At 39.6% G+C, this 10,139-nt stretch overlaps 1 pseudogene across 1 annotated transcript; it reads left to right on the top strand.

Moving 5' to 3' along the window:
* Nucleotides 1-991: 991 nt before the first annotated feature.
* Nucleotides 992-9,703, top strand: znf384b (zinc finger protein 384 b; annotated as a pseudogene). The gene is made up of 10 exons (XR_015713230.1): nucleotides 992-1,165; nucleotides 3,971-4,044; nucleotides 4,168-4,396; nucleotides 4,498-4,611; nucleotides 5,303-5,616; nucleotides 6,206-6,430; nucleotides 7,318-7,485; nucleotides 8,284-8,362; nucleotides 8,438-8,596; nucleotides 8,678-9,703. The product of XR_015713230.1 is annotated as a zinc finger protein 384 b (transcript).
* Nucleotides 9,704-10,139: the final 436 nt, after the last annotated feature.

Here is a 10,139-nt window from a genome sequence, read left to right as displayed (position 1 = left end):
TTGATTTGTTGAGGTTGACACGATAAGCTTTTCCTACAGCGTCACCGTGTGGACACTCAGTGAACTGTTTAAGGGAAAATGATTTCAGTTGAATACTTTCTCTGTCGAATAATTTCAAAATTATCTAGGAAGAAAGCCGGTGTGAAGCCACTATTTGGCCCTTAGCAAAAATGTAATTAATATAAGTAAGTAATTTATATTTATATTGCACTTTTCCAGACCAGGGTCACAAAGCGCTTAAACAATCAAAACAATATTTAATAAAATATATACTTTAAAGGTCAAGATAAAACTGAGAACACAACAGGAGTTCCAGAAAATCAAGGAAAAGCCTGAACAAATAAAAATGTCTTGAGATGTTTCTTAACAATAAGTTAACCCAATAGGTTGAATGCACTTTATTTATTTCATTTTTCTTTTTAGTTCTCGTGATTATACGAAGATACTTAAACTGTGCAATCTCATACAACCAAACAAAATAAATTGAGAATTCTAGCAAAAATAAACAATAATATTACCCCACAAAACATGTACATTTACAAAGAAATACAGATGTATAAAAGCATAACAGACATCTAAATATTAGAAATAATATTTAAATTTTCATTGTTCCTCCAATAATCAACTTGAAAAATAATCAACAATAATAGTAAATACTGTCAACAGAGCAAGACCACTCTCTGGTAGATCTGCAAGTGTGTAAGTAAGTAATTTTTATTTGTATAGCGCTTTTCTAGACCGGGGTCACATAATAATAATACAATTAAAATAGATGTAACATATTCAGTAAAGATATATTTAAAAAAAAAATAGGATAAAGATTCATGTTTTAATTATTTTTCGTTTTCTTTACGATTACGTTTTGTTTTCTTCTAGATCATACGAGTACGTGTGTATGAAAATAAATAAAATAAAAACTAATCGTAAACCAACTCGTCTGGAGCGACCAGAAATGACGTCATCAAACAGTACTCCCTTTGTCTGACGACGTTATCCGGCGGAAGTGAGGCTCAACCGAGCCAGCTGCTTCACCGGAGGTTAAAAGAAACTTGAAAAACGAGAAGATTAAAAAAGGAAACTTCCATTCGTTCACCGTATTGTCTCTTCACAAGCATCCCTGGCGGCTGCAGGAGCCCCCGCGAGGCAAACCGAGTCGTCTGCTCCGGTAAACGAATCTCCGTTCCTTCTCCGCGCCGCTAATGCTACTTGTAGCTAAAATAACATGACTATGCAGCCGGAAGTCTTTTCAGAAACGCTCTGGTCTGCTTCAACCACTCGCCTCCATCTCTGTCTCAAACAACCATTTACATCCAATACTGTTTGTTTTTTTAGCTTCCTCTGAATCCATACAATCGTTTCCCCAATCGATCACCGAGCCAGGCCTGGTAACACTGCGTAGTATATATAGTATAAGTTTAGATCAGATTAGTCGCTGCCTGTCAGTAGAGCTGCATCTGTTCTAGTGCAAGTGTTGCTGTAGACCAGGGATGTCACACTGGTCCAGGAAAAGGGTTCAGGGTGGTGCAGGTTTTTTGTTCCAACCAGTCAAGCACACATGAGTTAACCAATCAGGTGTCGGTTTAAACAAGCAACACCTGACTGACAATTAATTGATGACTGTCTTCAGACACATAAAATAAGTAAGTATTATTTATTTATATGGCGCTTTTCCAGACCAGGGTCACAAAGCGCTTAAACAATCAAATCAACATTCAATAAAGTATATACTTTAAAGGTCAAGATAAAACTGATAACACAATAGGAGTTCAAGGAAAAGCCTGAACAACTACAAACAAGATGTTTCTTGAAGGAGTCAGTAGATCATCAAACACAAAGAGAGAGGAAGATGTTCCAAAGCCTAGGAGCAACAGTCTGGAAGGATTTCTCTCCTCTGGTCCTGAACCGTGTGCGAGGAACCATCAGTAGATTCTGATCCACGGACCTCAGAGCCCGAGCTGGGGTGTAATGCTGGATCAGATCTGTGATAATGGTTCAACTATATGTGTTTGACTGTTTTTTAAATTTTTGTGTTTTAGAACTTCAATGCTTGTTTTTTTGGCTTTTAAAAGGTAATTAATAAGCGTTCCTCTCACTGTTATACAGACAACCTAACTTGGACTAAGTAGATGAATTCTATATATATACAGTGCCTTGCGAAAGTATTCGGCCCCCTTGAACCTTTCAACATTTCGCCACATTTCAGGCTTCAAACATAAAGATATAAAATTTTAATTTTTTTGTCATGAATCAACAACAAGTGGGACACAAATCGTGAAGTGGAACAACATTTATTGGATAATTTAAACTTTAACAAATAAAAAACTGAAAAGTGGGGTGTGCAATATTATTCGGCCCCCTTGCGCTAATACTTTGTAGCGCCACCTTTTGCTGCAATTACAGCTGCAAGTCGCTTGGGGTATGTCTCTATCAGTTTTGCACATCGAGAGACTGGAATTCTTGCCCATTCTTCCTTGCAAAACAGCTCGAGCTCAGTGAGGTTGGATGGAGAGCGTTTGTGAACAGCAGTCTTCAGCTCTTTCCACAGATTCTCGATTGGATTCAGGTCTGGACTTTGACTTGGCCATTCTAACACCTGGATACGTCTATTTGTGAACCATTCCATTGTAGATTTGGCTTTATGTTTTGGATCATTGTCCTGTTGGAAGCTAAATCTCTCCCACCTCAGCTGTAGTTATCTGCAGTTCATCCAGAGTGATCATGGGCCTCTTGGCTGCATCTCTGATCAGTCTTCTCCTTGTTTGAGATGAAAGTTTGGAGGGACGGCGGGTCTTGGTAGATTTGCAGTGGTCTGATACTCCTTCCATTTCAATATAATTGCTTGCACAGTGCTCCTTGAGATGTTTAAAGCTTGGGAAATGTTTTTGTATCCAAATCCGGCTTTAAACTTCTCCACAACAGTATCTTGGACCTGCCTGGTGTGTTCCTTTGTCTTCATGGTTCTCTCTTTAAACAGAACCCTGAGACTATCAAAGAGCAGGTGCATTTATACGGAGACTTGATTACACACAGGTGCATTCTATTTATCATCATCAGTCATTTAGGACAACATTGGATCATTCAAAGATCCTCACTGAACTTCTGGAGTGAGTTTGCTGCACTGAAAGTAAAGGGGCCGAATAATATTGCACGCCCCACTTTTCAGTTTTTTATTTGTTAAAAAAGTTTAAATTATCCAATAAATTTCGTTCCACTTCACGATTGTGTCCCACTTGTTGTTGATTCATGACAAAAAATTAAAATTTTATATCTTTATGTTTCCTTCAAGAAACATTAAGACGTTTTTATTCGTTCAGGCTTTTCCTTGATTTTCTGGAACTCCTGTTGTGTTCTCAGTTTTATCTTGACCTTTAAAGTATATACTTTATTGAATATTGTTTTGATTGTTTAAGCGCTTTGTGACCCTGGTCTGGAAAAGCCCTATATAAATAAAAATGACTTACTTATTTACTTATGTATATGTGTGTGTGTGTGTAATTTAATATAAACATGGATGGATCGTCAGGGGCCTATTTATAGTTTGTGGCAATACAACTAGCAACCATTGTAGACAGCCACATGCAGTGTGAAGTGAAAGAAAGTTCTCTCTTTACACTTCCTTCTTACAATGTGTTCACTCCCATGAGGCTGGATTGCTGTTGCATTTATCGCTGCCTCAGACCCTGGCTGTCGTCTGTCGACCCGGTGCTTCCAGGATGATCCCCGATGGAAGGGTTTTGATTCTTGACATCTTTTGCCAACTTTTCTCTTGGTTCACCCCAGTGCCTGGAAGTTTGTCTCAGTTGAGCCCCAATAGACAATCAAGTGTTAAAGGAAGTTTTAGGAAGAGTAAAATTAACATTATTCTTGTAATTGTTACAAGTTGCACTTGTAGATGATTTGTTTGTATTCTTGCATTCATAAAAATATAAAGTAAATCTATGGTGTGATCTAATTGTGTATTTTGTTCCAGTAAAAATGGAGGATTCTCATTTCAATTCATCCTATTTCTGGTCTGGTCTGCCTGTACCCACCATGCAAGGACAGGTGAGCCGCATTTTTTTATTTAAAACTGATTAAGGAGAATAAATTTAGCATTGTGTAGGTTTATGTTATTTATTGGGTTGTTTTATTATGACCTTATAACCTGATAATAATTATTTCCCTCAGATTGAGAATGCAATGTTCCTAAACAAAGTGAAGGAGCATCACGAAAAGAACCACGCATCATTCACTTCTTCGGCGCCCCACTACCAGACCACTCTTCTCACCGTCCCGACTCCCGGGACCAAGGCAGAAGGAGGAGATCAGACGAGTTCTGTTGCACACCTCCACCCGCCACACAGCAGCCCAAATGTCACGGTACTGCCAGTCCCATCCACAGGCATCATGACTGCAGGTGAGCAAAGGTTTAGTGGTATTTACTCGGTGTCTTTTGATTCCCTGTTTCGTTTATTCAAGTGTTAACGTGTTGTATTTCTCAATCACTTTTCCACGCAGCTGGTCTGGTCATCACTACTCCTGCTGGAACTCTGATGAACCCCTCGTCGACTCAATCCTTTATCTCTGGCAATCCAGGAACGACTATAATGGTTTCAGCACTCCATTCTCACGGTAGGTAAAGTGATGTAACGTAAAATATTTCAATGAATTATTACAATCATAAATGGATCGTGCATCGAGAGATGCCTGTTGGACTAGCTTCAGGGCGAAAGTTGGATGCGTTGGAGAGGAAAATGACTCCCGTTTGGCCAGTAAAGGGTTCTTGGGGAAAGAAACATTTATGATAAACTAGTCTATACAACATCCATGACAACTTTTCTAGTGTAAAGCTGCCCTAATGAGAACCCTGTAATGTGATTTTTGAACTTGAACAATTCATGCTACTTTTACTCTTGCTGGCTTATATAGTTATTGTACATGTAATAATATAAATTAATAATGAATACATTGTATGCAATGTGTACCAACCACTTTAAAAAGTGTCTGTGCACATCTGCAGATGACAAGTTGTTCAAGTTTTCCAGGAGCGTGTTGACACATTCTTGTCTGAGACAGTTCTGGCTTCAGTGCTTTTTCTTCCAGACTGTGTTTGATGCAAGAATGAAACCATTCGCACCATGTAAACGGCTACAAGCTAATACAAAGATGGGCTGAGACTGATGAATGTCTGCAAATCGCAATTTCTTTTAAGTCGCTTGAAGTCACAGGATGTTGCCCTGGAACTTTTACATGCTACATAAGATGGATAAGATCTGCTCACTCCAGTGGATGTGATCGTCCTGACAAACTGCTACTTTTGTAGAAAAAAAAGACAGCGGTGGGACTTCTCACGTTCCGATGACGCCGGGTGCTTCAAAAAGAGGCAGAAAAAGAAGAGTGACCGTGTCAAGCCCAGTTCCCGGAGGTGGACCAGGAAGTGAAACTCTCATCCTAGCTCATCTGTCAGCTGACGGCAATGTAAGACGCAACTGGTGTATAACAAAACATGTCTTGTCTTGTGCTAATAGTGTGTTCTTTCATGTAGCTGTCGTCACTGCATCAGCGTACTGGGGACCCATACGACCTGTCGAACGAAGACGAGGATCTGGTACCGAAAGATAGCACTAAGACGTACAGGTAAGATGGGAAACGCCATACAAGTGTTGCTGTCCTGCTACTGCAGTTGCACCTGCACCTCTGTGTCCTGTTGAATCAGATTTTTGTCTTCAGCTGAAATGGATGCCAATAAATTGCTTTCTGAGTAGAAACTGCTTTAAACTCACTGCATGCTGTGTCAGAGCGAGCTTGCTTTATAGAGGCTGGTCCATTCCAAAAAAAATGTCTTTGGAAACCAAAACATTTGCATTTAAAAACACAACATGAGCTTCACACACATTCCATCTACACCTGATGGACCACCTCCCTTTGTTGTCCTCTTTGTCCTTTTATCAGCATGATCTTTGCACTCTTGTCTCCTGCACTAATATCTGCACAATGCTCCTCTGCCTTCACCTTTCTCCACCTTTTCTATCCCCCTGCACCCCCAAAATATATGATCTGAACCTGCTCTTTCTGCCGTTGGTTCCATTTTAATTTCCCTTCTACTAATTTGATTCTATCCTACCCTTCTCATAATCTCCCACTTTCTTTTTTCCGTTTGTCCTCTTGTCCTCACCCTTCCTGTTCCATCATCCCCTTTCCATTCCCTTTGTCTCTCCCCCTGTAGGTGCCGGATGTGTGCGGCGACTTTCTTCAGTAAGTCAGACATGCAGATCCACTCCAAGTCGCACACAGAGGCCAAACCTCACAAGTGTCCTCACTGCTCCAAGTCATTCGCCAACTCCAGCTACCTGGCGCAGCACATCCGTATCCACAGTGGGGCCAAGCCTTACACCTGCTCCTACTGCCAGAAATCTTTCAGGCAGCTCAGTCATTTACAGCAGCACTCACGGTACTGCAGCTTCACCCTCCCCACCTCACCTCATGTGCCCCCCTGCTCTAAATGTTCTGTCATTACACCTCTTTTCCAGTTATCCTCTGGGGCAAAATAATGAAAATACAGTTTCTTTAAATCTCACTCAAAAATAATAAATTGACTACTGATGGCACATGCATGCTAGCATGTTTTTGTATTTGCAATCAATTCCTCTGTCAATACGCTGGTTATAATACATCTATGGTTGAGTTTTTTAGATCCAGGGCCATTGAAGTCGATTTTCTAGAAGAAAAATATTGACTTTTTATTGATTTACTTTTAACTAGAATGTTTAATTCTATGTAGCCATAGAAAACATGGACATAATTGCAACATCTTACAGGGGGGAAAATGTCTCAAACTGGCCGGTCTTGCAACATCAGCTGTGATTGGCTGTGATTGTTGTGTCATTTAATGTCACACACTGATGTGAACGACACAACAATTTTCATCCAATAACTATCATTGATGACCTGTGTTTTTGGTTTGTTTTTTGTTTTTTTACTTCATTAAGTTTTGTCAAAGCCATCACCTGTTTGTGTTTACCCCTCTCTTGCATGCACCTTCCTCTGCTTCACATCTCTCTTGACTGCATGTTCAATTCCTGTCCTTTGCTCCTCATCCAGTCGACCGAATCATTCATTTTTTTTAGAGAGCTCAAATGCAGAAAAATGTGCTTTTTACGTAGTAATAGTCCTATTGTCATAGACCTGGTTGATTCACATGTTGGCCTTGTGATTTAACACTTTGGCTTTTGTTCACTGCATGTTTACATTGAATTTGGACCTAGTACAATTTGGGACATTAATAATAATAATGACGTGGTGACTTTGCGTTCATGCTCCTTCTCCCCCATTCTTCAGGAACCACACGGAGTCCAAGCCTCACAAGTGTCCCCACTGTACCAAGTCGTTCGCCAACTCCAGCTACCTGGCCCAGCATATCCGCATCCACACCGGCGTGAAACCTTACACCTGCTCGTATTGCCAAAAGAGCTTCAGACAGCTCAGTCACCTGCAGCAGCACAGCAGGTAAACATGTCTCGCAGTTTTTTTTTATTTTGTTCCTCTGACTTCGCATTGTCAACATCAATGGATGGCTAAACATTTTTTTACAAATACTTAACTTATCTGGACTATCGATCATTATTACGAGATATTTACATGCAAATAAACAATTTCTTTAATTTTACAGTTTGATTGACACTCGGGAAAATAAACCATCTTACAAAAATCAACAAAGGTTTTAAAAAAATGTTACGGAGGTTGATTTATAGTGCTCCATAACGGTGTGCAGGGAAGCCAGATGTTCTTCTTGTTATGCTTGTGTTTGGTTATTACACACGATCAAGCCCGGGGTTCACATCTGTGTAGCAGTCTGTCTGTGAGTGTGAGTGTGAGTGTGTGTGAGTGTGTGTCAATCATCTATCAGGAGTTCGAAGAGGGCCATCGCTCTGTTCTTTTTGTGTTGTATGTACTTTATGTATGTTTTAAAAACATTACAGTTGGTTTTACCGTCAACACACAAATGTTTGTATTAACAATACCACATTGTGTATCGTGTGTTCAAATAATCTGTTTTATTGTGATAATTGTCCATCAATGGTCCTTGAGCTTGTTGGAGTGTGTTTTTTTTGTTTTTTTTAAGGTATTGCTTTTCTGAATGTAAATAATTTCAAACATTTAAGTTGCTTGTAAGTAAATGCTTAACAAGTTCAATTGGTATGCTATGTTTCAAATTATTTCCCTTTGCATTATTTTATACACATTTTCTTCACTAAACCGTTTAAAATTTTCAAATTAAAGTAATTCTCCTCCACTTTCTTCTAGGATTCACACTGGAGACCGGCCGTACAAATGTGTCCATCCAGGTTGTGACAAATCCTTCACTCAACTCTCAAATTTGCAGGTGATAATTTAAGTTTTTACTTTTTCTGTATCTTGCTAGATGTTAACTTGACTGTATCCAAAAATATTTCTCCAGTCTCACAGACGTCAACACAGTAAGGACAAGCCCTTCAGGTGCACAAACTGCTTTAAAGGGTACACTGATGCAGCCACGCTAGAGGTTCACATGGCCACACACACCGTCAAACACGCCAAGATCTACTCGTGCGGCATCTGCAATCGCTCCTACACGTCGGTAAGCAGAGGTTCAAAACTTTTTTTATCAAGTGGTTTCTTGACATCTTGTGTTCATACCTACACCCTGCAACTCCTACAGGAGACATACCTGCTGAAGCATATGGAGAAACACAATCCTGACCATATGACGGCCGCCGCCATTAAGAGAGAACAGCGGAATCAACAGAACCGAAACCAGAGCAACGCAGCAGCACAGAGTCGCGTGGACGGCACCGGCGGCGTCCGAGGAGTCGGAGGACAGAACCAGGGCAGCTACAGTCAAACGGATTCCATTTCTTGTCCCTTCGACCTGCATCAGTATAAAACGGTGTCTGCGAGTGACATCCAGTACAAACCTGTCCCCGTCTCGGAGATCGCTTCCCACAAGGACATTTGCCTGACCGTGTCGGCGTCGACCATTCAAGTGGAACACCTCAACTCCTAGTGCTGACCGGCAAGACCCGCTTTTGCTGGAGTTTTGTGAGGTTTATTTTAAAAGGCCTAAATCAACGAAAAGTCAAAAGAAAAAAAAGAAGCAATACAAAGCTGACACTAGAACCTTGAGACTGATTACTGAACCCTGTTTTTAAAAACACCTCATCATGAAGTCCACCTGTTTTATTTTGCTTCATGTGGAGTGTGTGACAATTTAAAAGAAAAAACAAAGTTTTTTATCTTGGTGTTTTACTCTATGATGAACTCATCTGTAGCAAACAAGGAATCTGTCCTTGATTGTACAGGTATATGGGAAAAAAAAGTTTAATTGTAATACTTTCATACTGAGTCTTTCTTTCCTACATCAGTGTTAATATCTTTGACAATATTGTAAAATACTGTGTTTTTCTACGATATAAGGGATATGAATAACTTCCTTTTCAGGAATGGTGAAAAAAATGCTTATGCACTCAATGTATACTTCCACTTATCATAGCGTCTGTGATAATCTGTTGCTATTTAGAACTATTCACAGGACTTCAGGAGAAGCTGCTCTTGTGGAGTGTGATCCTATTCTACGGCTTCATGTGTTCCAAACGGTGTTTCCATGTAGGTTGGCGACATTTGATCCATTCACACTTTCAGCCACATTTTCCAACCTCATATTACAATAAACTAACTGAATTATTGAGTGTTTTGTCAATGTTAATGTCCGCCTCGTGTCATGTTTATATTTTCTTCAGAGAACAGGAATGTGAGACGATTTCCTTGTACTTAATTGAACACTCAAACTTTCCAAGTCAAAACTTTTGATAAAGGCAACCTGTCAATCTAAATATGTATTTTATCATAAACTGGTTTATCAGATTCTAGCACACTAAATAAAAAAACTGAACTTATTTATTTTTATTATTGTAAAGTCAGATGACCTTATGACGTTATGGGAGGCCAACTATAAACGTCACTTTTATAGTAAACCGTTTAATGCAAACTGAATTTAATATTTTTTCGTGTGTTAATATTTATATTTTAAACATTGCAAGGTACACTTAACTTAACGTAAACTGCAATCCATGTTAGCAGTTGGTTTGTTGTTGAGTCTGCAGGAATGTGCACGTTTGTGAGGC

This window comes from Callionymus lyra, chromosome 13 (assembly GCF_982586985.1).
Source record: "Callionymus lyra chromosome 13, fCalLyr1.hap1.1, whole genome shotgun sequence".
In the NCBI taxonomy this organism is placed as follows: domain Eukaryota; kingdom Metazoa; phylum Chordata; class Actinopteri; order Syngnathiformes; family Callionymidae; genus Callionymus; species Callionymus lyra.
This window is presented reverse-complemented; position numbering and strand designations above follow the sequence as displayed.